The sequence below is a fragment of the Marmota marmota genome, unplaced genomic scaffold (assembly GCF_001458135.2).
Source record: "Marmota marmota marmota unplaced genomic scaffold, marMar, whole genome shotgun sequence".
Classification (NCBI taxonomy): Eukaryota; Metazoa; Chordata; class Mammalia; order Rodentia; family Sciuridae; genus Marmota; species Marmota marmota.
This window is the reverse complement of record NW_026000205.1, coordinates 9,479,932-9,503,995: the sequence shown is the minus strand read 5'-3', so window position 1 is coordinate 9,503,995 and position 24,064 is coordinate 9,479,932. Positions and strand designations below refer to the sequence as shown.

Sequence of the window (24,064 nt, the reverse complement as noted above, 5' to 3'; positions counted from 1 at the left end):
TTCCCTCCTCCTCCTCCTCCTCCTTTTTTTAAATATTTGGTTTTTAGTTATAGCTGGACACACTACCTTTATTCCATTTATTTATTTTTATGTGGTGCTGGGGATCGAACCCAGAGCCTTGCATGTGCTAGGCGAGCACTGTACCACTAAGCCACAATCCCAGCCCCCCAGCCCTTCTTCTTTATACTTTTATATATTTTTCACATTTCCTAGAAGGAACTTTTAGAACAGAAGGGGAAAACAACTAGAGAAAAGCCCCACCGTGGAGTGTTCTGATCCATGTGGCTTGGATGTAGAACCACCTTCATGGCAGGGATGGGCCATTCACAACATTCCTCCCCTTTCTACCACAGTAATTGGTTCAGGGAGGGCTCAGGAGTCTAGACAGTCCAATCCAGCTCCAGGTGTTTACTGGAGCTGCTTGGGTAGAGGCTGTTCTTGCTTTCTATTGGGGTGCTAAGTTGTCATGCATAAACTTAATGCTGCTGAGAGCCATCTTTGCCCAAAGGGCCAGATGGAAAGGAGATGGATATGATTGGTTACTGATAAATTCTTTGGGTAACTGGAAATTGGGAATTACCCCAGAATTTTTCAATAACAGGAACCAAAAAATTGCCTTCCTGCCTCCTTGAGTCAGTTTGAGTTGAATCTCTGACATTTGCAATCAAAAGTAATAAGTAATTCAGTTATTTTAATGGGCCCAAGAATCTGTGGTCTAAAAAATTCTCCACAAGTAATTTATATGAATCAAATGTTTGGGAAATACTTTGCTAGCCTTTTGTGAGTAGTGTTTCTCAAACTTAGGTAAGCAACAGATTTTCCTGGGGGAACTTGATAAAAATACAGAGGTACTGATCCACATTGCAGTAAATTCTGGTTTGGGGCTAGGGCCTGGGCATCTGAGTTTTGAGTAACATCCTGGGGGATTGGGTGTATCAGTTCAGAACCCCTCTGATAAAGTGCATGAATCACATGTATCCTAGGGACTTATGCATAGAGGGGGCCAGGATCTTTCTTAGATGAATTCAAGTGGACTTTGAATCTAGATCCTTTTTAGAATAAGTCATGCCTTTCCTACCTGTTACCCAGTCTTACACACCAGCCTCTGACATAAAGTTAGCACACAGCATCGTGTTTTAGGAGGAATTTCATTAGATAGGTGAGCTTTATTAGTATAATGACTTGGCCAGAATGCATCCCCCTCACATAAGTAATTTTGGAAAGAATTGGATGTAGTCCATGCCTGAAATGTTGCTATAGATTTAGAACAAAGTCTACTCTTGAAGAGGAATTTTGCTAATATGGAAATCATTCAAGAGGATGATCACTGGCTTAGTCCAAGGTAATTTATGGTGAATGCTCTCTCTGTGTGTGTATGTGTACACACACACACACACACACTTGGAGGTGAAAGGGAGGGTGACAGCCCTTTTACTTGAATGAAAGAGAATCCTTTGAGTTGATCCACTGGGCCAGAAAATCCCTTTTCAAACACCCTCCTGTAGCAGCTTTGCTTTTGAAGCCCCTGAATGAGCTGGGGGAGAGGGGATCTGAGGCCTGACTGACCCCGCCCTATTGGCCCTACCCCCAAGGCACGTGTAATTTTGCCATTGTAGGAAGCCTCTTTCCCCCAGGATTTGTACCCTGTGCTGTTTCTGCAGCTCATCCCCTAGGAATTAGGACATGGGTTAGCTAGGATTACTCAAATTTAAACTGATCATCTTCAAACATTTTTGTTTGTGAATCCTGATAAGCCTGTATCTCCTTGTACATTGTAAGGCTAGCATCTAAAATAATCTTATGTAAGTATTTTTTTTTCTTATTTATGAGAGAAAGAAAATAGTACATCATTTATAAGATGAGTTAAAATGAAGCTGGGTGCAGTGGTCATTCCTGAAATCCAAATGGCTGGGGAGGCTGAGGCAGGAGAATCATGAGTTCAAAGCAAGCCTCAGTAAAAAGTGAGATGCTAAGCAACTCAGTGAGACCCTGTCTCTAAATAAAATACAAAATAGGGCTGGGGATGTGGCTCAGTGGTTGAGTGCCCCTGAGTTCAGTCACCAGTACCCGCCTCCCCAAAAAGATTAGTTAAAATGAAGATTGACTAATTGAAATAAATATTGTTAGAAAAAGTGGTTTTCACAGCTGGGCATGGTGACACGCATCTGTAATCCCAGCTATACAGGAGACAAAGGCAGGAGGATTGTTCAAGCCCATGTGTTTAAGACCAGCCTGATTGACATAGTGAGGTCTCATATTTTTTTAAAAAATGGAAAAGAAATGGGGTGTGGGGGTGGGTATGCAGTACCTTACTAATAAAATAGAGCATACAGAATCCAAAAGAAATCACACAAATTTTTCCCTGAAGATTTTTTTCTGGTGACTTTTGAAAAATTTGGTAGCCCTGAAAACCATACTTTTAATTGAGTCAGGGCCACCAGCATATAGTGCTTTGGCTGTTCATGATCCTAACATGAGTCAGAATATTCTGTTTTTAAAACCAAATTTCATATTTGATAGATGTATAAATCAGAGAAGGACAAGCAGTCTGGGGGCTTAAGGAGCTTTATTGTTCTTTAAAGGCAGTTGGTGTCTTCTGTTGTTTAGAGTCCTAGAGGTTCATACACTCCATAGGTACCATCCATTGGAGAGACACGGAAAGTTGTTACTGCAGGTGAACCCTTGAAAAGAAGGCAGGCTGGAGGATCAGAATATTGTTTCCCTTGAAAACATTTCTGTTGGGTCCATTAAAAGTTTCCATAAACACCCAGAGATAAGCATATCCAAGCCTCAAGACTGTTGGCTTAAATTCAGCATTTTCTTTTGGAGGGGGAAGTCCAAAGGTAGGTAGTTATAGAAATTGTGGTTACCATCATCTATATATGTATGTGTGTGTGTGCGTATATACATACATATATACATATGTCACATGTGTATCCCAACCCAGGTACAATTCAATGATTTTTGGTAAATTTGTGAAGTTGTACAACTATCACCACAATCTAGTTTTAGCATATCACCATCGCCTGCCCCCCAAGTTCAGTTCTTATTTTCACACTCATCTATGTCACTACCAGTCTGCTTTTTGTCTCTCTAGATTGACCTTTTCTGAATATTTCAAATATATGGAGTCATAAATTATAGTCTATTTTGCCCCAGGTGTCTGCCATTTAACGTAATGTTTTTGAGGTTCCTCCATGTTGCAGCATGTATCAGTAGTTCATTTCTTTTTATTGATGAATAGTATTCTATTGTGTGCGCATACCACATTTTGTTGATTCATTCACCAGTTGATGGGTATTTGGATGGTTTCCAGTATGGTGCCAGCATGAGTAATGCTGTTATGTACGTTTATGTACCACCACCTTTTGTGTGGATATGTTTTCATTCTGCCCAGGAATGGAACTTCTGGATCATGTAACTCTGTAAGTTTTTAAGAAACTGCCGGATTGTTTTCCAATGTGACTGCACCCCTTTGTGGTCCTATCAGCAGTGAATTGAGGGGTCCATGTTGGGTATCCTCACTGAAATGGCTTGGTACTCCCGCCGTCCTGGGGGTGTGCAGCGGTCTCTCAGTGTGGTTTTGTTTTTACGTTGCCCTGATGACTAATGGTGTTGGTCATCTTTTTATGTGCTTATTGCCCATCTGTGATCTTCTTTGGTGAAATGTCTATTCAGATTGTTCTCACATTTCTTAGGCCTGTCATCCTTACTGAGTTGGAAGAGTTGTTCATATGTTCTGGATACCACTCATCAGATGTATGATTTCCAAAATTTTCTCTCAGAAAATATTTCAGTTTTCCTAATTTTGTCTTTCAAAGAATCAAAGTTTTTCATTTTTAGAAATTCATTTTTTATCAAATTTTTTATGCATTATGCTTTTGATATCAATATGGAAGAACTCTTTGCCTAACTCATTGTCATAGAGGTGGTAGCACATGCCTATAATCCCAGCGACTTGAGAGGCAGAAGCAGGAGGATCACAGGTTCAAGACCAACCTCTGCAACTTAGTGAGAACTTGTTTTAAAATAAAAATAAAAAGGACTGGGGATGTAGCTCAGTGATAGAGTGCCCCTGAGTTCAACCCTCAGTACCACAAAACAAAACAAAAAAACCTGGATTTTTCTTATGTTTTCTCTTAAAAGCTTCATACTTTTAGATCTATAATTCCTTTTGAGATCATTTTTGTATATTATGAATCAAAGGTCTAAATTTATCTTTTTACTTGTGAACATCTAATTGTCCCAGCACCATTTATCAAAAAAAGATGATTTTCCTACTTTGAATTATGTTAGCATTTTTGTTGAAAACCAGTTCACCGTTAATCTGATTTATTTTTTAGATCATCAATTCTGATCCATCCTAGACTTGTTGCCCCAGCTGCATAGTAGGCTGAGGAGGGAGGATCACTTGAACCCATGAGTTCGAGACCAGTCTGGGTAACATGGTGAGACTGTGTCAAAACAAAATATATTCTTTAACAGACATTTGTCTGTCCTATTGCCAGTACCACAGTCTTCATTACTATAGTTAGTTTATAAATTAGGGAGTGTAAGTCCTCACTTTATCATTCATTTTCAGAATTGTTTTGGCCTTTGTGGGTCCTTTGTATTTACTTGTAAATTTTTGGATCATCTCATCTTGTCTGCACAAAAACCTGCTGGGATTTCATAGGCTTTATGTTGACTCTGTGTATCAATTTGGTAAGGATACAAACCTGAAGTTTCCAGTCTGGGAACAGGAATGCTTTTCCATTTATTTAGATGTTCTTTAATTTCTCTCAGCAGGCTTGTTTTATAGTTTTTGGTATATAAGTCTTACAATTCTTTTTTTTTTTTTTTTAAGAGAGAGAGAGAGAATTTTTTAACATTTATTTTTTAGTTTTTTGGCGGGCACAACATCTTTGTTTGTATGTGGTGCTGAGGATCGAACCCGGGTCGCACGCATGCCAGGAGAGCGCGCTACCGCTTGAGCCACATCCCCAGCCCCTACAATTCTTTTATTAAGTTTATTCCCATGTATTTTTTTTCTTTTTGACAATGCTGTAAATAGGTTTCTTAAATTTCATTTTTGATTGTCATTGCAAATACATAGAAATATGATTGATTTTTGTATATTTATCTTAGATCCTTTTGACCTTGTATAGTATTTATAGTTGTATATGTGCGTGGGTACACATATGTATATTCCTTAAGATTTTCTATATACAGGGTCATATTATCTGCAAATATGGACAGTTTTACTTTTTTCTTTTCCAGTTTGACTGCCTTCAATTTTAAACAATCTTCCCCCTTATGGAGGACTACCTGTGGTACAGCACTAAATAGGATGGTCAGAGTAGACTCCCTTCCCTGTTCCCTTTTTTTTTTTTTTCTTTTTAAATTTTTTTTTCTTGTAGCTATAGATGGACAGAATGCCTTTATTTTATTTGTTTTATTTGAATGTGGTGCTGAGATCGTACCTCATGCATGCTAGGCAAGTGCTCTGTCACTCAGCCCCAGCCCTAGTCCCCCTATTCTCTAACTTAAAGGGAAAAACATTAACTATCATGTTAATTGTAGGGTTTTTTTTTTTTTAAGTATGTGCTTTATTAGGTTGAACAAGTTACTTTTTCTTCCTTACCTTGAGAGGGTTTTTGGTGTTTGGTTTTGTCATTTATTATGAGTGGGTATTTGATTTTGTCAGATTCTTTTGCTGTATCTATTGAGATTATCATCCATTTTTTGTTTTTATTGTAACATGTTATATTATTGATTTGTAGATGTTAAACCAAGCTTAAATTATTGATTTAGAGCTATAAATACTATTTGCCTTGCTTTAGCAAGGTCCCATAGATGTTGACATGTGGTGTTTTTATTTTCATTCCATTCAGAATACTTTCTAATTTGCCTTACAATTTCTTCTTTGACTCATGAATTATTTACAAGCATCTTCTTTGCTGGGTGTGGTGGCACACTCTTGTTGCCCCAGCTGCTTAGTAGGCGGAGGAGGGAGAATCACTTGAACCCATGAGATCGAGACCAGCCGAGATAACGTGGCGAGACCTGTGTCAAACAAAGTATATTCTTTAATCCAAATATTTGGAGGTTTACCACATTGCCTTTTTTTTCTTCACTGTAAGAGCATTATAGTTATACATAGGAGTTGGCTTTGTAATGACAAAATCATACATGCATGGAATCTGACCCCACTCCATTTTAATCCCTGTTCTTCCCCCATTTTTAAATTTTAATTCCATAATTAAAATACTTTATATGATTTCAGTTCTTTAAAGCAATTATTTTTCCTTTTATTTTGAAATAATTTCAGCCCCTGAGGAAATTGCAAAAAATACTACATATCGGACTTGGATACTTACTTCATACTGTAGATCAGAAGCTTCAGTGTAAGAATTAAAACTATAAAACTCTTAGAAGAAATCATAGGAGTATGTCTTTATGATCTTGAGTTAGGTAGTGGTTTCTTAGATATGATACCAAAGGAACAAGCAACAAAAGAAAAAAAGATATATTGGACTTCATCAAAATTAAAACCTTTGTGATTTGAAGGACACCATCAAAAATTTAAAAAGACAACTTATAGAATGGGAGAACATATTTGCAAATTATGTGTCTCATAAGGGACTTGTGTACAGAATATACAAAGAATGCTTATAGCTTGTCTAAAAACAACCCAGCTGGGCTCAGTGGCACACGCCTATAATCCCAGCAACTTCTGAGGCTAAGACAGAAGATTCCAAGTTCTGGGTGAGCTTCAACAACTTGGCAAGATCCTGTCTCAAAATAAAAAAACAAATAAAAGAACTTGGGGTATGCTTCAGTAATAGAATGACCACCCCTGGGTTCAACCCATGTACCAAAAATAAACAAACAAACAAACAAATAAAAACAGCCAAAACATATGAATGGGTATTTCTCCAAAAACTAAATTCAAGTAGCCTATAAATATATGAAAGTGTGGCCAGTATTATTAGTCATGAGGGTAGTCCTAATCAAAACCACAAAATAACATTTCACACCAACTAGGATGTATATAATTTAAAAAGATGAGTAATAACAAGTGATGGTAGAAATGTGGAGAAATTAGAACTCATATATGACTGGTGAGATTGTAAAATAGCATAGCTACTTTAGAAGACAATTTGGCAGTTCTTCAAAAAGTTACACATACAGTTACTGAATGATCTGTTCTAGCTATACTCTCAAGAGAAATATAAACATATGTTCATATACTGTGAACCCAAATATTTATAGCAGCAATGTTCATAATACTCAAAAAGTAAAAGTAGCTTGGGAGGCTGAGGCAGGAGGATCACAAGTTCAAAGCTCCAGCCTCAGTAACTAAGCGAAGCCCCAAGCAACCTAGTGAGACCCTGTCTGTAAATAAAATATAAAAAGGGGCAGAGAATGTGGCTCAGTGATTGAGCACCTTGGGTTCCATCTCCAGTACCAAAAAAAAAAAAAAAAGGGAGGGGGGGATAGTTCTTTAGTTTGACTATGCTGTGTCTGAGTGCGGATCTCTTTTTATTTATCCTGTGTGGAATTTGCTGGACTTCTTAGATAGTTCAGCATCCATCAACTGATGACTGGCCAAATAAATGTGATATGCAAACAAGGATATACTATTTTGCCATAGAAAGGAAGGAGTACTGATATATTCTATAATGTAAGTAAACCTTGAAAACACATGAATGAAAGAAACTAGAAAGAAAAGACTACATATTATATGATTTGAAATGTTCAGAGTAAGCACATCTATAGAGACGAAAGGAGATTTCATGTTCACCCGTAGCTGAGGATGCTATATAAGAGAGTGATTGTTGAGGATCCAGAATTTATTTTTGGCATGATGAAAATTTTATAGGGTTAGGCTGTGGTGATGGTTCTTAAAAAATCTATTTCTGGCTGGGCATGGTGGTGCATGCCTGTAATCACAGCAACTCTGGAGGCTGAGGCAGGAAGATAACGAGTTCAAAGCTAGCCTCAGCAACTTTTCGAGGTCCTAAGCATCTAGGGAGATCCTGTCTCTAAATATAAAAGGGGCTGAGGATGTGGCTCAGTGGTTAAGCACCCCTGGATTCAATCCCCAATACCCCCTCCCCCCAAAAAATCTACTTCTGATTAATATAAAACTTAGTTCTAGTTAAATATAGAATTTTGCTCTAATATAGCTCCATTTCTCCTCCTTCTTTTGTGTTGCTATTGTTATATATTTTTAAATGTTATAGGCCCTACAATACAGTTTTATAATTATTTTGTAAAATCTTACATCTTTTATTGTTGATTTTGTTTTGGGTACTGGGGATTGAATGCAGGGTCTCATGCATGCTAGTTAGGTATTCTATCACTGAGCTACACCCCCAGTTTTAAGATCTCATATCTTTCAAATCAATTGATAAGAAAAGCAAAAAAATTAGTCTTTTATATTTGCCTGTTTTTACCTTTTTCTATGTCAATTGAAGTTATCATATGGTATCTTTCCTTTCAGCTTAAAGGACTTCTGTAGTATTTCTTACAGATCAACTTTGGGAATGCCTTTATTTTACCTTAATTTTCCAAGAACAGTTGTACTGGATGTAGAATTCTTACTTGACAGTTTTTCCCCCTCTCTTCATTATTTTATTTTTGTTTTTGTGGCTCAGGAGATGCCAAGATCTTGTGCATGCTAGGCAACGCTCCACCTCTGAGCTGTATCCCCAGCCTTCTTCATTATTTGAATATGTTATCCTGATGTCCTCTAACCTCCCTGGTTCCTGGTGGAAATGAACTGTTGATTGTGTTGATACTCCCTGTGTGTGAGCTGTTTTTTTCTCCCTACTTTAGAGATTTTTCTGTCTTGTTTTTCATCTGCTTGACTACGCTGTGTCTGAGTGTGGATCTCTTTTTATTTATCCTGTGTGGAATTTGTTGGGCTTCTTGGATGTATAAACTAATATCTTTTATCAACTTGGGCATTTTTGGCTATTATTTATTCAGATATGCTTTTTTCCTGGCCTTTCTCTCCTCTCCTTCTAAGACTCTCATTATACCTATGTGATGGTTGCCTCAGATCTCCGAGGGCCTCTCTATTCTTTATTTTTATTTTTTTTAGTTGTAGTTGGACACAATACCTTTATTTTATTTATTTATTCTATGTGGTGCTGAGGATGGAACCCAGCTCTTCGAACGTGCTAGGTGAGGGCTCTACCACTCAGCCCCAGCCCCAGCCCCTCTCTTGATTCTTATTCAATCCTCTTTGTTTCCATTTGTCCTGTTGCTTATCATTAAGTATTAATTCATTCTTTTTCCATCTCAAATCTGCTGTTGAGCCCCTTTGGTGAACTTTTATCTCAGTTATTTTAATTTTTAACTTCAGAATTTCCACTTCTTTCCCCTAATTTCTATAGTTTCCATATTTCTTTAATTCCTTAATCATAATTCCCTTTGGTTTTGGAGCACACTTATAACAGCTATTTGAAGTCTTTGGTAAGTCTGCACACTCTGAAAACAATTTCTGTAAACTGCTTCATTTCCTGGGTAAAAGTCACACTTCACTATTTCTTTGCAGGTCTCATGGTTTGTTTTGTTTTGTTTTGGTTTTGAAATCTGAACGTTTTAGGTCATAGAACAGCTCTGGATTCTGATCTCACCCTCCCTAGACCATTGTCATTGTTGCTTCTTTTCTCGTTTTGTTTATTTAATGACTTTTCTGGGCTAATTCTTCAGTTTGTCTCCCTGTGGTGTGGAAACTGTTGTCTTAGCTCTTTTCTTTCTTAAACCTTGTTTTAATTTTAAGCATAATTTACTAGGGATTGCCTGATTGCCCGTGGTTCACTGTGATTTAGTGGGCAGCAGATACTTGATCAGAGGTTATGCTGAAACACCTGGACTAGATCCATCCTTTGCCAGCAGATCTGTGTGTGGGTTGGGGAATTTTTTCAAAGTTCAAGCAGTTTATATGAGTCTGCCCAGCTATTACTCTCTGCTTGTCCATCTGGTGTCTCTCTTACATACATTCAAGATTTGTTCAGCTAGGCGTGTGTAGATAGCTAGGCCCTGTCTAGTCCCTCTGGAGTTTGCCTGCAACCTTGCATATGCATACATTCTTTTAGACCACAGGGATATAAGGCCCAGTATGGCTGTCTCATTCCCTGGATCTTCCTGTTAAACTTCAGGTTAGTCTGAAGGTCTGTTGCTCCCTCCAACAAGTTGTAACCACGGTCTGTCTGTGATGTTCATCGTCTCCTTTTCTGTGCTGCTGTTCAGCAACTTCAAGCGGTGTGGCTTCCTTGCTCTGTTGCAGGTCGAGCTCCCCACCTCCAGCAGCAGAGTTTTCATTGCTTACTCTGCTTTGGTTAAACTGATGGAGCTGGTGTGCGTGATGGGAGCAACCTCAAATAAAACGCCGTGTTCTCCCACTGTTCTTACTTGAAGTTCAGCAGTTTTTCTTGAATAAATGCTTTTTAGATTGTTGTCTGTCTTTGGTTGATTTCAGTTAGCTGTGTTTGACAATATTGTCTATTTTATTGCTGATTTTGGGGAGGACAAATTTGGGAGAACAAAGCACCTCACTTTGCCATTCCAGAGGTCTCCTTGCCAGTTTTGACTTTTGATTTCCTCTTTAAGACATGCCCAGAGGTCCTTCCAGATTGCAAATTTGAAATATATAATCCTGCTTACATATTTTAGTCTGTGGGAAAACTTTGTAAAATTGTTGCTTTCAAAAATATATATTTTTAGTTTTAGATGGACACAATACCTGTTGTTTTATTCATTTATTTTTATGTGGTGCTGAGGATCGAACCCAGTGCCTCACACATGCTAGGCAAGCACTCTACCACTGAGCTACAACCCCAGCCCCTAAATTATTGATTTTTTTTTTAACATTTTACTTTTTATTAAAAACAATTGCAAACATACAGAAGTAAAGCAAAGAAGTAAAGCATTCAGTCATGACTAATCTTGGTTTACTTATATTTTTATTTTGCTGGTTCCCCTGCCCATTGTTTTGAACAAGTACCATACATATATCACATCATTTCATCCATAAATATTTCTGTATGTAGTTCTAAAGGAGATGGTCTGTCTTCAGAAGCATAACAATAATGTTACTAGCACATTAAACACAGCTAAAACTGTGTTTATTACAGCTCAGACAACAGTAATTACTTACAATCATCAGATACACTTGTGAAACCTTGAAAAATGCCCAGCCAAGTGAAATCAGGCTCTCTGGGGGTGAGGCTTGGGCATCAACATATATTAAGCTCCCTGGGTAATTGTGACATGCTCCTGACATAGAAAACCATTGAGTTATCCTTATCCTTTTCCAAATTACTTTAGGGAAATTTGAAAGAAAATTTTTTTTTCTAATAAGGATCAGCTTTTATGAATATTCCATGGATATTTTATACAGATTGAGCCTTATCTGTTTTCTGGCAAAGAGCTTTATATAAACTTTAAAACCCAGTCACCAGTGTGTGTTATGCAAATTCTCTCTAGCATGATTTTGGTCAACTTTATGTATTATTCTTCTGAAAAGAAATAGTATGTATTTCCCACACCATTTATGATTTTGTAAGTTCTCCTTAGGTTTCTAATGACTTTTAAAATAAAACTTTCTTGTTTTTTTTCCAGTTTGGGGGATCAAATCCAGGGCTAGGCAAACATTCTACCAGTGAGCTACAACCCCAGCTCTGTTTTAAACATTTAGATTCCTGTTTTCTTCATAAAATGTTGTCATGAAATGTTGAGGAAAAGAACATCAGATTGTTCTCTTAGCTCTACCCTCAACCCCACCCCTGCCCCAGTTACAATATAATTAAGGATACATCTCTGGATCCTTCATTACATTTGGAATGTTTTCTGATATCAGATTCATCAAGTGTGTTGGGTGACATCAAATGCCCTTTCAGTCCTTCTGCAGTAGGCTCTGTCTCTCCAAAGTTCATGTCAGGGAGCCAGCCTTCAGTGCATCTGGGCATTGCCACATCCTCAACCACCTCAGAAGCCCCTGTCACGTTTCTGTTTTTTGTGTATGGTGGGCACTTTGGGGGAAATGTGTACATTAGAAGCAGCAAACTAATTTAGCACCTTATTTTGCATGGCCCAAGTGTGTTCCAGGCTTGGTTCTCCACCCCCTCTGTCAGCACCATTTGGTCTAGACACAGAATCCCCCCCACTCCCCTGCTGTGTGATCCGCAGCTTACTGCTTTTCCAGAAATAAGTGCTAATTGGTTTTCAATTCCGCTTGGATTTGAGTGCTGCCCACTGCAGCCTTGGTCCAGAAACACTGATCTGTTTGAAGAAATATTCTTTAGAAGGAGGATTGGCATTTGAGGAAGCTGGTAAGCTCTCTCCTTCCCAGCTTGTCACAGTGGCCTTGGGCCTCTGCCAGCCACATATGCCCCCTGCCTCAAGCTTAGGAAGGGATGTTGTGTAACAACTTGCTTGGGATGGCAAAGGCAGGTTTGGACAGAGTGTCCTTGAGTGTCTTCCTTGTATGGATTTGTGGAAGCGGGAGGAATGTCATTTGACCTGCCTGGAGTGGTGGGTCTCAGACTCCTGATCTGTGATCCAAGAGTATCCCCAGGTCTTCTGGACGATCAGTGGCACAGAGCCCCCCACATTGTCCGTCTGGGACTGGCTCTGTTCTCTAGGCTGCTGCAGGAGAGGCTGTGTTGCCTCGTGCCAGCCATCTGGGGCAGGGATGGGATTTTGATCCGCCTCCACCCTCCTCCCCGTGTTTTCTTCTGCTCAGAACACTGTTCAGGATTGTCCCACTCCAGTGCAGCCTCCAGGAACGCACCCTCCTTCAGTCCCATTCATTCTCCTCACCTGCCCAGGCCCTGGGGGTGGGGGTTGGGGGAGGAAGGTGTCAGGTGGAGAACAGGAGTCATGGAGAGGGGTGGGTCAGCTCCCACAAGACAGGGACAACAGTACACAGGCTTCCAGGGAGACAGGCCCAGTACTCCCACTGCTGGCTGGAGAATTTGGAGCAGGTGACCGCACCCCTCTGGGCTTGGTCCTCTTCACAGTAGTAATTTGCTAGGGCTACCATAACAAAGGCTTAAACAGCAGAAATACATTGTCTTAAAGTACTAGAGGCTGGAATTCCGAGTTCAAGGTTGGCTCTTTTTGAGGTCAGTGAGGAAGCCTCTCTCAGCACTCTCTCTCTCTTGACTTCTGCTAGTTGGCTGCTTTGTTTCGTGTTCGTGTTCTTGATTTCTGCTGTATCACCCTATCCCTGTCCTCTTCTTCATGAGGCATTGTCCCTGTGTGCATGTCTGTGTTCAGTGTGTTCAAATTTCTTCTTCTTCTTCTTCTTCTTCTTCTTTTTTTTTTTTAACTGGGGATTGAATCTGAGGGCGTCTTACCACTGAGCTACATTCCCAGTCCTTTTTATTTTTACTTTGAGGCAGGGTCTCACTGAGTTGCTGAGGCTGGCCTCGAATTTGTGATCCTCCTGCCACAGTCCTCCAAGTTGCTTAGATTACAAGTGTATGCCACTGTGCCTCGCAAATTTCCCCTTTCAAGGACACCAGTCAGTTTGAATTGGGGCTACCTTACTGGAGCATGACCTTATCCTAACTTCCTGCATCTGCAACAATGTTGTCTCCAAATGAGGTCACATTCTGAGAAGCTAAAGGTTAAGAGTTTGACATATGAATTTGGGGGTGACATGATTTGCTCCATTGCAGAAAAAAAATAGCACTGTTAATAGTATCCATGCACTGGGGTTGTTACGTTATTAATTCATGCAAGTAAAGTATTTAGCTCAGTTCCTGTTACCTAGCAAGTGCTCAGAAAATATCTAATTAGCCTTTTAAAAATATTTATTTATTTTTTTAGTTGTAGTTGGACACGATACCTTTATTCCATTCATTTATTTTTTTGTGGTGCTGAGGATTGAACCCAGGGCCCGGCATGTGCTAGGTGAGCACTCTACCGCTGAGCCACAATCCCAGCCCCTCTAATTAGTATTATTATGGATTTTGATGCCCTTGTCTCTCAGTAGGACATGAGCAGTCCTCATTGGCCCACTGCTTCTACTCTTGCCCACTCTATTTTGTTCTTCGAAATCAGAAAGCAAATCATGTTATGGGTACCCCATGCATATATGTGCCTTCAGTGGTTTCCCATTTCTAGCAGTCAGGATCATAGAGTCTTAGGTGACAGAAAACCAAACCCAAACTGGCATGAGGAAAAGGAGAAATTATTGGCTTAACAAAATTAAGTCCAGGGATAGTTGCTATAGGTGCCACATGATCCAGAGCTCAAGTAATGTTGTCACCAGAACTTGTTCTCTTTGATCTCTTGGTTGGTTCAAACCTCAAATTGGTTGTTGTGTAGTAGTTACAGGATGATTGGTAACAACTCTGGCTTCGAATTGTGAAGTTCGGGTTCAGAGGAAAAAGAAGAGAGCCCCCACACCCCACCCCCCGCTTTCTTGTGTGGGAACATCTGTGCTGAAACTCTGAGCCAGAGTAGGTCATCTGTCCAACTCTTACCATTGCTGTGACTGCGGAAGGTGGCTTAGTTAGGCCTGGGGCAGGCGGGAAGCCCCACTGGCACCTCATAACCTGAAAGTGGAAGCCATCTGGGTCAGAAGTGAAAATAGGATGCTTTTTGGGAAAAGAGATAATGGATGCCAGTGGGGGGCAAATGAATTATCTGCTAATACAATCTAATACTTAAAATAGTATTCAAGGGGAATGAGGGGAGAGAAATACTGGGCAGTGATATTAGCCAATTATATTGTTATATTGTGTGCATGTACAAATAGGTAACAGTGAATCCCACCATTGTGTACAACTGTAATGCACCAATAAAAATATGAAAAAATAACATTCAAAAATCCTTGCTGTCGGGCTGGGGTTGTGGCTCAGTGGCAGAGCGCTTGCCTCGCACTTGTGAAGCACGGGGTTCGATCCTCGGCACCAAATGTAAATGAATAAACAAAATGAAGATATATGTAAAATAAAAAAATCTTTGCTATGGCCTGTAGGTTCCCCGTGGTATAACCTTTGCCACCCTTGCCCGGGGACACCAGCCAGTCTTTCATTAAGTTTCTTAAGTCTCACTTTCTTTCTGCTTTTGTTTATGCTCTTCCCTGTGCTCAAAATGCTTTTCCTGATTGCCCACTCCTGTTGCCTTAGATCTCAGCTTACATATCAAGTCTTCCCAGAGGCCCTCCTGGACCGTGCTGAAGCTCAGCGAGCTCCTTGTTATTCTTGCCTGGCAAAGCTTCATAGCAGTTATCATAATATTTAATTACATGTTATGTTTGTCTTCACATGTTTAATGCCTATCTTCCCCACTGGGCTGGAAGTCCCAGGAGTTCAAGCCCAGACCTGCTTTTTTTTTTTTTTTTTTCCTTTACATTGCAACTACACTACATACTAGATGCTAAAAAAATAATCTTTATTGAATGAGTGTGGTTGAAGTGGAATGATTTATTCACTTAAAATTATGGCTAGCGTGTCACTGAACTGGAGCAGGAATGAAGTCTGGTCAGAAGTTTTAAAAACCCTGGCGGTGAAATTTCAGAGTGAGAGTTTCACAAGATGAAATGAATGCATGTTTTGGCTATATTTTTATAGGCCATATTTTTTGCATTAGTGATGCCCAAAGTGACCTACCTTTTGGAATCTTGGGACAGTTGAGATAGTTACCATTTCCCAACAATAAAACTTCACCACATTAACTAGAGTACAGTGATTGACACACTTTTTAAACTAGCCTCGGAGTCATCTTCTGTCTGCAGAGGCCAGGCAGAGCATTTTGGCACTTGGTTATTTGAATACCTCTAAGGAGCTACCCGACAGGCTCACACTGTTCTGAATCTCCTCAGTCCATCAAGGATCCTACTGCTGGAAGCCTTTTTCCAGGTCATACTTTTCTCACTGAACCTCTAATTCTCACGGAAGCCATCTGCGCAGCCTCAGTGCAGAGTGAAAGGTCATTAGACTGGCATGACAGCAAGGTGAATGAACCCTCTTCTCCAGCGGGAGGTAGGGGTGGGGACCCTTGAGGATGTGCAGCTGGTATGTCTCATGGAAGAGTTAACTTCAGCCCTCATCAGGTAAAGCCAAAGTGCTTGGAGTTAAGATCTCCTGTAACATTTGCTCAAGATGTCAGGAGTTAGTTGGATATATGTTTGGCTGCTGGACAGACCTACAATAGCAGTGGCTTAAATGAGAGAGCAATTTATTTCTTTTGAGAAACGAAAATGTTTTGAGAGTGAGCAGCCCAGGGCTGACAAGGCAGCTGTACTGTGTAGGGGACTGAGGCCCCTGTCATCTTATTGCTCCCTGTTCCTGGGATGTTGCTATTGGTCCAAAATGATTCCCTATCACCATGTACACATTCTGGCCTAAGTGAGGGGAGGCGATGAGAAAAGAGACATGTCCTTCCTTTCTTCCTTCCTTCCTTCCTTCCTTCCTTTCTTTCTTTCATATATATATGTATACGTATATGTTGTAGATGGACGCGATATTTTTATTTATTTATTTTTATGTGGTGCTGAGGATTGAACTTGCCAAGTGCCTCACACTTGGCAAGGCAAGTGCTCTACCACTGAGCTACAGCCCCAGCCCACGCCCTTTCTTTCTTTCTTTTTATTTTTTATTTATTTTATTATTTTTTTAAGTTGTAGTTGGTACAATATCTTTATTTATTTATTTATTTATTTATATGTGGTGCTGAGGATCGAACTCAGTACCTCACACACGCAAGGCAAGTGCTCTACCACTGAGCTATAGCCCTAGCCCATGTCCTTTCTTTTTAAGGCAGGAGTTTTTGTTGTTGTTGTTGTTTGGTTTTTGGTATCGGGCACTTAACCACTAAGCCACATCCCCAGCCCTTTTTATTTTTTATTTTGAGATAGGATCTCACTAAGTTGCTGAAGCCGACTTTGGTTTTGAAATCCTCCTGCCTTTGCCTCTCAAGCGGCTGGAATTACAGAGTGAGCCACTGTGCCTGACTAGGGGGTTCTTATTTTCTTTTTTAAAGATATAATTCATAGAGCATAAAATTTTCCCTTTAAAAATGTACAGTTCAGGGGGTTTCATTTTTGTTTTGGTACTGGTTATTGAACCCTGGGGCACATCTCCAGTGCTTTTATTTTTTAATTTGAGACAGGGTTTCACTAATTAGCTAAAGGTCTTGTTAAGTTGAACTTACTGAGGTTGCCCTTGAACTTGCAGTCCTCCTGCATGAGCCTTTGTTGGCTAAATAATATTATATAGTGTATGGATATATCACATTTTTGGTATTCATTCTTCAACATTTGGATTGTTTCCCCTTTCTGATATTATAAATAATGCTGCTGTGAATGCTTATTTATGTACAAATTGTATTTATTTATTTATTTTTTGGTAGTGGGGATTGAACTCAAGGGCACTCAACTACTGAGCCACATCCCCAGCCCTTTTTGTTTTTTATTTAGACTCAGGGTCTCACTGAGTTGCTTAGGGCCTTGCTGTTTGTTGAGGCTAGGTCCTCCTGCCTCAGCCTCCTGAGATGCTGGGATTATAGGCATGCATTACCCCACTCGACCACAAATTGTATTTTCCAGTTCTTTTGGATATATACCTAAGAGTGGAATTTCTGGGTCATGTGATAAGTATGTATAACTTTTTGAGGAATAAGGCAAAGTTCTAATAATATCTCTGTGCCTCAGACTCTTTCTTATAATCTCATATTTCTAAATTAATAAAACATGAGATTACAAAGGAAACCAGTTGTATTGGAATAGTTTTCCAAGGGCTGGAGTTGTGGCTCAGCAGTAGAGCGCTTGCCTTGCACGTGCGAGACCCTGGGTTCGATTCTCAGCACCTCATACAAAAATAAATAAATAAGTGAAATAAAGGTGTTGTGTTCAACTACAACTAAAAAATAAAATAAAATTAAAAAAGAAAAGAAATTGTTTTCCAAATATGATGATAAATGGCAAAATTCAATGGTTAATCTGATAATTAGTATCATTTCCAAGGAATAAATGACATAAATGCTATTTTGAGATGTCTTATAAGAACTGTAATGTGATGAGAATACCTGCAGTTTCTATTGGTGACAAGTTCACAGGTGTTGTGTTGTGGGTTGTTTATGATCCTAATTAAAGGCAATGCTGAATTTCAGTTAAAGGTTAGTGGAAATAAAGAGGTAATTTTTATGCAGGACCCAGAAGTTACACACACCTCTTCCACTCTCACCCCATCAATCTGAACTCAGTCACTTGCCTATACCTAGCTACAAGGGAGGCTGGGAAATGTGGTCTTCATTCAACTCAGCCATATGTCTATCAGGGTTCTGTTATTAAAGGAAAAAGGGGGAAGTGGGTATTGGAGGTCAGAAGTCAATATTACATTACACCTGCTGTAGCTAGTTTCTCTCCCAGGTTCAGAACCCCAATTTTTTCTTCTGATAAGCACCTACCAAAAGAGTTTATTTCTCTTTAGAGGCCATGTTGTATGATGAAAAAATTGTGCATATTAGATGCTACTCAAAGTGGGAGCTGGGCCCCTGATGAACCGAGCCTGCCTAAGGCAATGGCATATGCTCGCTGCCCGTCTCCTATTCACACCAGAGCAAGTGCTCATGAAGTGGAATGCTGACATCTGTTCTATTCCACTATTTGTCCTTTAATAAGGAGTGAGGGGTCAGGTACATAATTTAATTTATATGAGGTAGACATTGGATACAACTTCTCTGTGCCTTTTTACTGTAGAATAAGATGTGTGGTTGGCTTCTCAGATGACTGGATGGTGATGTTATGTTCCAACTCTTGACTGTGTTAAAACCTCCTCCATCACCCAAAGCAGAAGAGGCACTGATTGGCCCAGAGTCCTAGAAGATAAGCCACACAAGAGTAGGGAGCTTGGGCCTCGTAGTAGCAAACAGCCTGTAAGGCTCATTGGTAAAGTGACCACCTTATTTCTTGGTTGTAGGGACTGAAGAGAGTGATGCAGAGGCTAATTATGGTAACTGCTGTTCTTTATTGAGCACTTGCTTGTGCCTGGTAGCGTTCACAGGTGAGCGTACTTTACAACAACCTTTTGAGATGCATGCTGCTGGACACCCATCTTCCTAATGCCCAGTAGCTAATTGACCTGCCATAGATTACATACTCATGTTTTTATGGCAGAGGGGGGATTTGAATGGAGGGCCTGGTTCTGGCCTCTTTGTCCTTAATGAACCTTAATGTTGGTAAGGGTGGAAGATAAGACGCAGGAGCAAGAGACCTGAAATTCTGGACAGGGGAGTTGGTGTTTACTTCATGCTTCCGTTTCCCTGGTGTTTATTTTTAATGATGACTTTAGAGTTTATGTGGTTGTGCCATCCCAGACTCTCTTGCCCCTGTTCCATCATCCAGAGGTGTGTACCCCCTGCTCCAGTGCTACCATTTCAACACCCAGCTCTGTTCTCTCCATTTCCTTTGATTCTAGGCCAACCCTTCACCCTGGTTTCTGTTTGTAAGCGCCAGTATTTTTTCTGTCCTAGTTTTGAACATGAATTTTTAAGAAAGAGTTGGGCTGGGGGTGGAGCTCAGTGGTAGAGCACTTACCTAGTACGGGCGAGTTCCTGAGTTCAATCCCCAACACCCTGAAAATAAATAAATAAAAGGAGTTTGTTTGTTACTCAGCAGATGTTATGCAGTGCCTACCAGGTGCCAGATCTGGGCCTCTGTATGTCATCAAGCAAGTTTCTGCCCTCCTGGAACCAACAGTCTGGAGGGAAGGCAAGAGTCACAGATGTTCTGCAAGTGACTTGAGAGCCCCTCTTGCAGCTGGGATAAATACCCTAAAGGGAAGAGGAAGGGGGCTAGAACATATCTGCACGGGGAACTCAGGCTCTTGAAGTGGGGGTGGAAGTGAGGGTGGTGCAAAGCACACGTCCATGCTGGGGCCTAGAGCACAGCACCCCCAAGCCATCTGCAAAGCCCATCATAGTCCCTACTCCCAAGGGAGTCTAAGGAGATGGCCATACATCCAGCCTCCCCCATCTACTAACTGGAACACAGCCTGATCTGTATGAAGAGTGATCAGGGTCATGGTCCTCATTGCATTGATGGATGTAAGGCTTCTCTTGGCAGGTGACACAGGGTTCTATGAATCTTAATAAGTCATTAAAATTTGCTGTGGGACAAAAAACAACTAATAAAAAATATTAACCCAACCTAGGTCCAAAACCCAAATCAAGTAAGTGCTTGATAGAGGCAGCCCGAAGTGGGGACTTGGTGTTGGGGGGTCAGGGTTGCAGCTGACCAGGAGGCATTCAGGACTCTGGGAGTGGATGCTCTTGATCTCAGAATGAGTAGGTGGTGTGCGAAACCAGAGTTTAGGATCTGGGTGCCAAGGTCATGCTAATGACCTGTAATGCACAGAATTGGTCCAGTAACAAAGGATTGTTCAGCAGCCCATGAGGAACGAGGTCCCCTAACTGTTCCTCTGGTTCGCCTTCCTGCTGTGTCTCCTATTGGGTTTCTCTCTCCGGGGTAGAAGGATGGTTGCTCTTGGAGATGCAGGCTGCCCGCAAATGCCCTGATACTGACTCCCCTTCCTAAAATGTTTATAAGGTGCCCATGCACTGTGGCACCTGGAAGCCTTGCCAGCTGGTCTGGCAGAAAGTGTGAAACCAAGTAAGTGATCTTTATCAGTCAGGATTCTTGGGTTGCAAGCAACAGAAACCATCTCAGGTCACCTGTGACCCTAAAAGGAAGCCAAGGGGAAGCCACTCTGGAACCTCTCCAGGTGGATGTTCAGAGGCACCTTTTTAGGGCCCTGCTATCCCAGGGGTGGAGGAGTTCATGGAGAGAGATGAGCTTAAGACTCTGCAGCTGGCCTCCTGGTCATGAATCCTGACCTCACCACTTATAAGTTTCCCAACCTTCCTTCGCCTTGGTTTGTGGGCTGCAAGATGGGGATAAAAACTGGAGGACTGCCATGCGGATTTAATAAGTTGATTCTTGAGGCTTATAGAGCAGTGCCTAGTATAGAGTATGCAGCTAGTCGGTTAGCTGCTATTATCTTTATTTTATTGCTTTTGTTATTCCCATGATTATCAGCAACTTGAAATTAAAATTTCTCAGCAAGAGGAGCTGATTGGCCCAGTTTGGATCATGTGGGTGGGTGAGTTCTATTTATTGCCAATCTCCCTACCTCTGAATTAGGAATGGGGGAGCTGCAGTTTCCCCAGGAGAAGTGGGCTGTTGTCACTAGAAGTTGGGGCAGAGACTCTGGGCTTAGTCTGCAGATGTCCTCCATATTCAGTAATTTCACCCAACAAATATTAGTTACAACACATATAGTTACTGCCTTGTGCCATGGCTGTGCTGAGCACAGTGGATACAGAGGGACACTGATTTGCAAGGTCCCTTCTTCACAGGTCTCACAGCCCAGAGACAAACAGCTGGAAAATGAAAGTCCTGGTTAAGATCGAGTGCCTAGAACAGTGCCTGGCCTTGAGGACATCCCTAATAAATATTTGTTGAATGAATAAACACAGGGAAATGCGAGGGGTTTATGGGAATACACAACCAAAGCACCTTGCCAGTAATTTGAAAAGAATATAGTGTTTGAAGCTGCAGCCTCCACAGTGAGGTACAGAGGATCTTCCACCTGCCACCCGCGTGTTCTTGCACACAGTAGGTGGTTAGTAACTAGGAACTGGATGATGTGTCACATGCACAGTCCTGCAGTCTACCTGGTGTGACAGCTGGGGGCAAATCCCAAGTTGGGGAGCTGGCTGGCCGTACTCTCTGTTGAACCGGATGTGCAGATGAGGCTCCAGGATGCTTCTCTGGAATGCAGTTCCTAATACAAATAAGCTTGCTTGCTTGCGTCACAGGTGTCTCTTATGTGGACAGTGTTGACGGGGTGGGCTCTTGAGGGGAGTCTCATAACCACACTAATGAATAGGGGTTCCCTTTGAAGGAGGGCTTTCCCCACCAAATGACTTTTTTTTTTTTTTAATTTTTTATTGTTGGCTGTTCAAAACATTACATAATTCTTGATATATCATATTTCACACTTTGATTCAAGTGGGTTATGAGCTCCCATTTTTACCCCAAATACAGATTGCAGAATCACATCAGTTACACATCCATTGATTTACATATTGCCATACTAGTGTCTGTTGTGTTCTGCTGCCTTTCCTATCCTCTACTATCCCCCCTCCCCTCCCCTCCCCTCGCCTCTTCTCTCTCTGCCCCCTCTACTGACATTCATTTGTCCCCCTTGTATTATTTTTCCCTTTCCCCTCACTTCCTCTTGTATCTACTTTTGTATAACTCTGAGGGTCTCCTTCCATTTCCATGCAATTTCCCTTCTCTCTCCCTTTCCCTCCCACCTCTCATCCCTGTTTAATGTTAATCTTCTTCTCATGCTCTTCGACCCTACTCTGTTCTTAGTTACTCTCCTTATATCAAAGAAGACATTTGGCATTTGTTTTTTAGGGATTGGCTAGCTTCACTTAGCATAATCTGCTCTAATGCCATCCATTTCCCTGTAAATTCTATGATTTTGTCATTTTTTAATGCAGAGTAATACTCCATTGTGTATAAATGCCACATTTTTTTTATCCATTCGTCTATTGAAGGGCATCTAGGTTGGTTCCACAGTCTTGCTATTGTGAATTGTGCTGCTATGAACATCGATGTAGCAGTGTCCCTGTAGCATGCTCTTTTTAGGTCTTTAGGGAATAGACCGAGAAGGGGAATAGCTGGGTCAAATGGTGGCTCCATTCCCAGCTTTCCAAGAAATCTCCATACTGCTTTCCAAATTGGCTGCACCAATTTGCAGTCCCACCAGCAATGTACAAGTGTACCCTTTTCCCCACATCCTCTCCAGCACTTGTTGTTGTTTGACTTCACCAAATGACTTTTTTAAAAACATTTTTTTAGTTGATAGACCTTTATTTTATGGATTTATGTGTGGTGCTAAGAATCAAACCCAGTGCCTCACACATGCCAGGCAAGTGTGCTACCGCTGAGCTCTAGTCCCCAAATGACTATTAATAACAAAAAAATAGTAACCACCACTTTCCGATGCCAGGAACTGTGCAAAAGGATGAACCCGTGGAGTCCTCACAGCAGATCATTCTTATCCCAGTTGTTCTGAGAGTCAGAGAAGTAAAGTAACTTGTCTGTGGGGTGCAGAGCAAGAGAGGAATTGAGCTAGGAATGTGGCCGTGGTCTCCATAAAAGCTTGGGCTCTTCCCTTCATTCCATGTATAGCCCTTTTACTAACTTCAACACTGTTATTATTTGGGTCAGGTGTGTAGCTCAGTAGTAGAGAGTGCATGCTAGCATGTTTGGCACCAAAACAAAATTTTTAATTAAATTATTTAAATTAATTCGTACATGGTACATTTAAAAATATTCTCCCTTCCACTACTGAGACCTCGACAGAAGCAGCCACTGTGACCTGTTTCTTAAATCTCTGTTTCTGTAAATTCTGTATATACATACAACCAGCAAGTAACCATCGCAAGCCGTACTCAACATAAAAGGGGTGGCAGACTCTACAGCTCACCGGCTGAATTTGGCCTACTGCCTATTATTGTATGGCTTGGGAGCTAAAAATGGGTTTTATGGTTTTACAAGGTTGAAAAACAATCAAAAGTAGATTTCGTGACATGTCAGATTATATGAAACTCAGGTTTCATTGTCCATAAGTAAAGTGTTATGGAACACAGCTGTGCTTGTTTGGTTCTGTCTTGTCTGTGGCTGATTTTTGGAGTTGAGTAGTTGCAACAGAGACAGTATGGTCCCCAGACCTAGGATATTTCCTCTCTGGCCCTTTGTAGAAAAAATTGGCTGATCCCTGCATCCACACTTTTCTTTACTCCTGTGTCTTAGAGATGGTTGGTGCTTAGCATTTTTCTTGCCTCCTGTGTTCCCTCCCCACCCCCTGTCCCCAGGCAGAGCCCAGCTGCAAGCTGTGGGCCAAACCTGGGCGTGTGGCGGCAGGTGGGTCTGTTGCTGCCTCCGCTCACACACTGGCTCTGAGCATTGCTTGGGCACCAGCTGCAGGGCAGGCCCCTGGCTGGCAGCCAGAGCAGGTCCAGGCCTGCCCTCAGGAAC

General features: G+C 41.1%; 1 protein-coding gene across 5 annotated transcripts in view; it reads left to right on the top strand.

Annotated features, from left to right (window-relative positions):
- Positions 1–24,064, top strand: part of Sipa1l3 (signal induced proliferation associated 1 like 3) — a 233,045-nt gene that overhangs the window by 32,814 nt on the left and 176,167 nt on the right. The gene's annotated exons all lie outside the window — the stretch shown is intronic.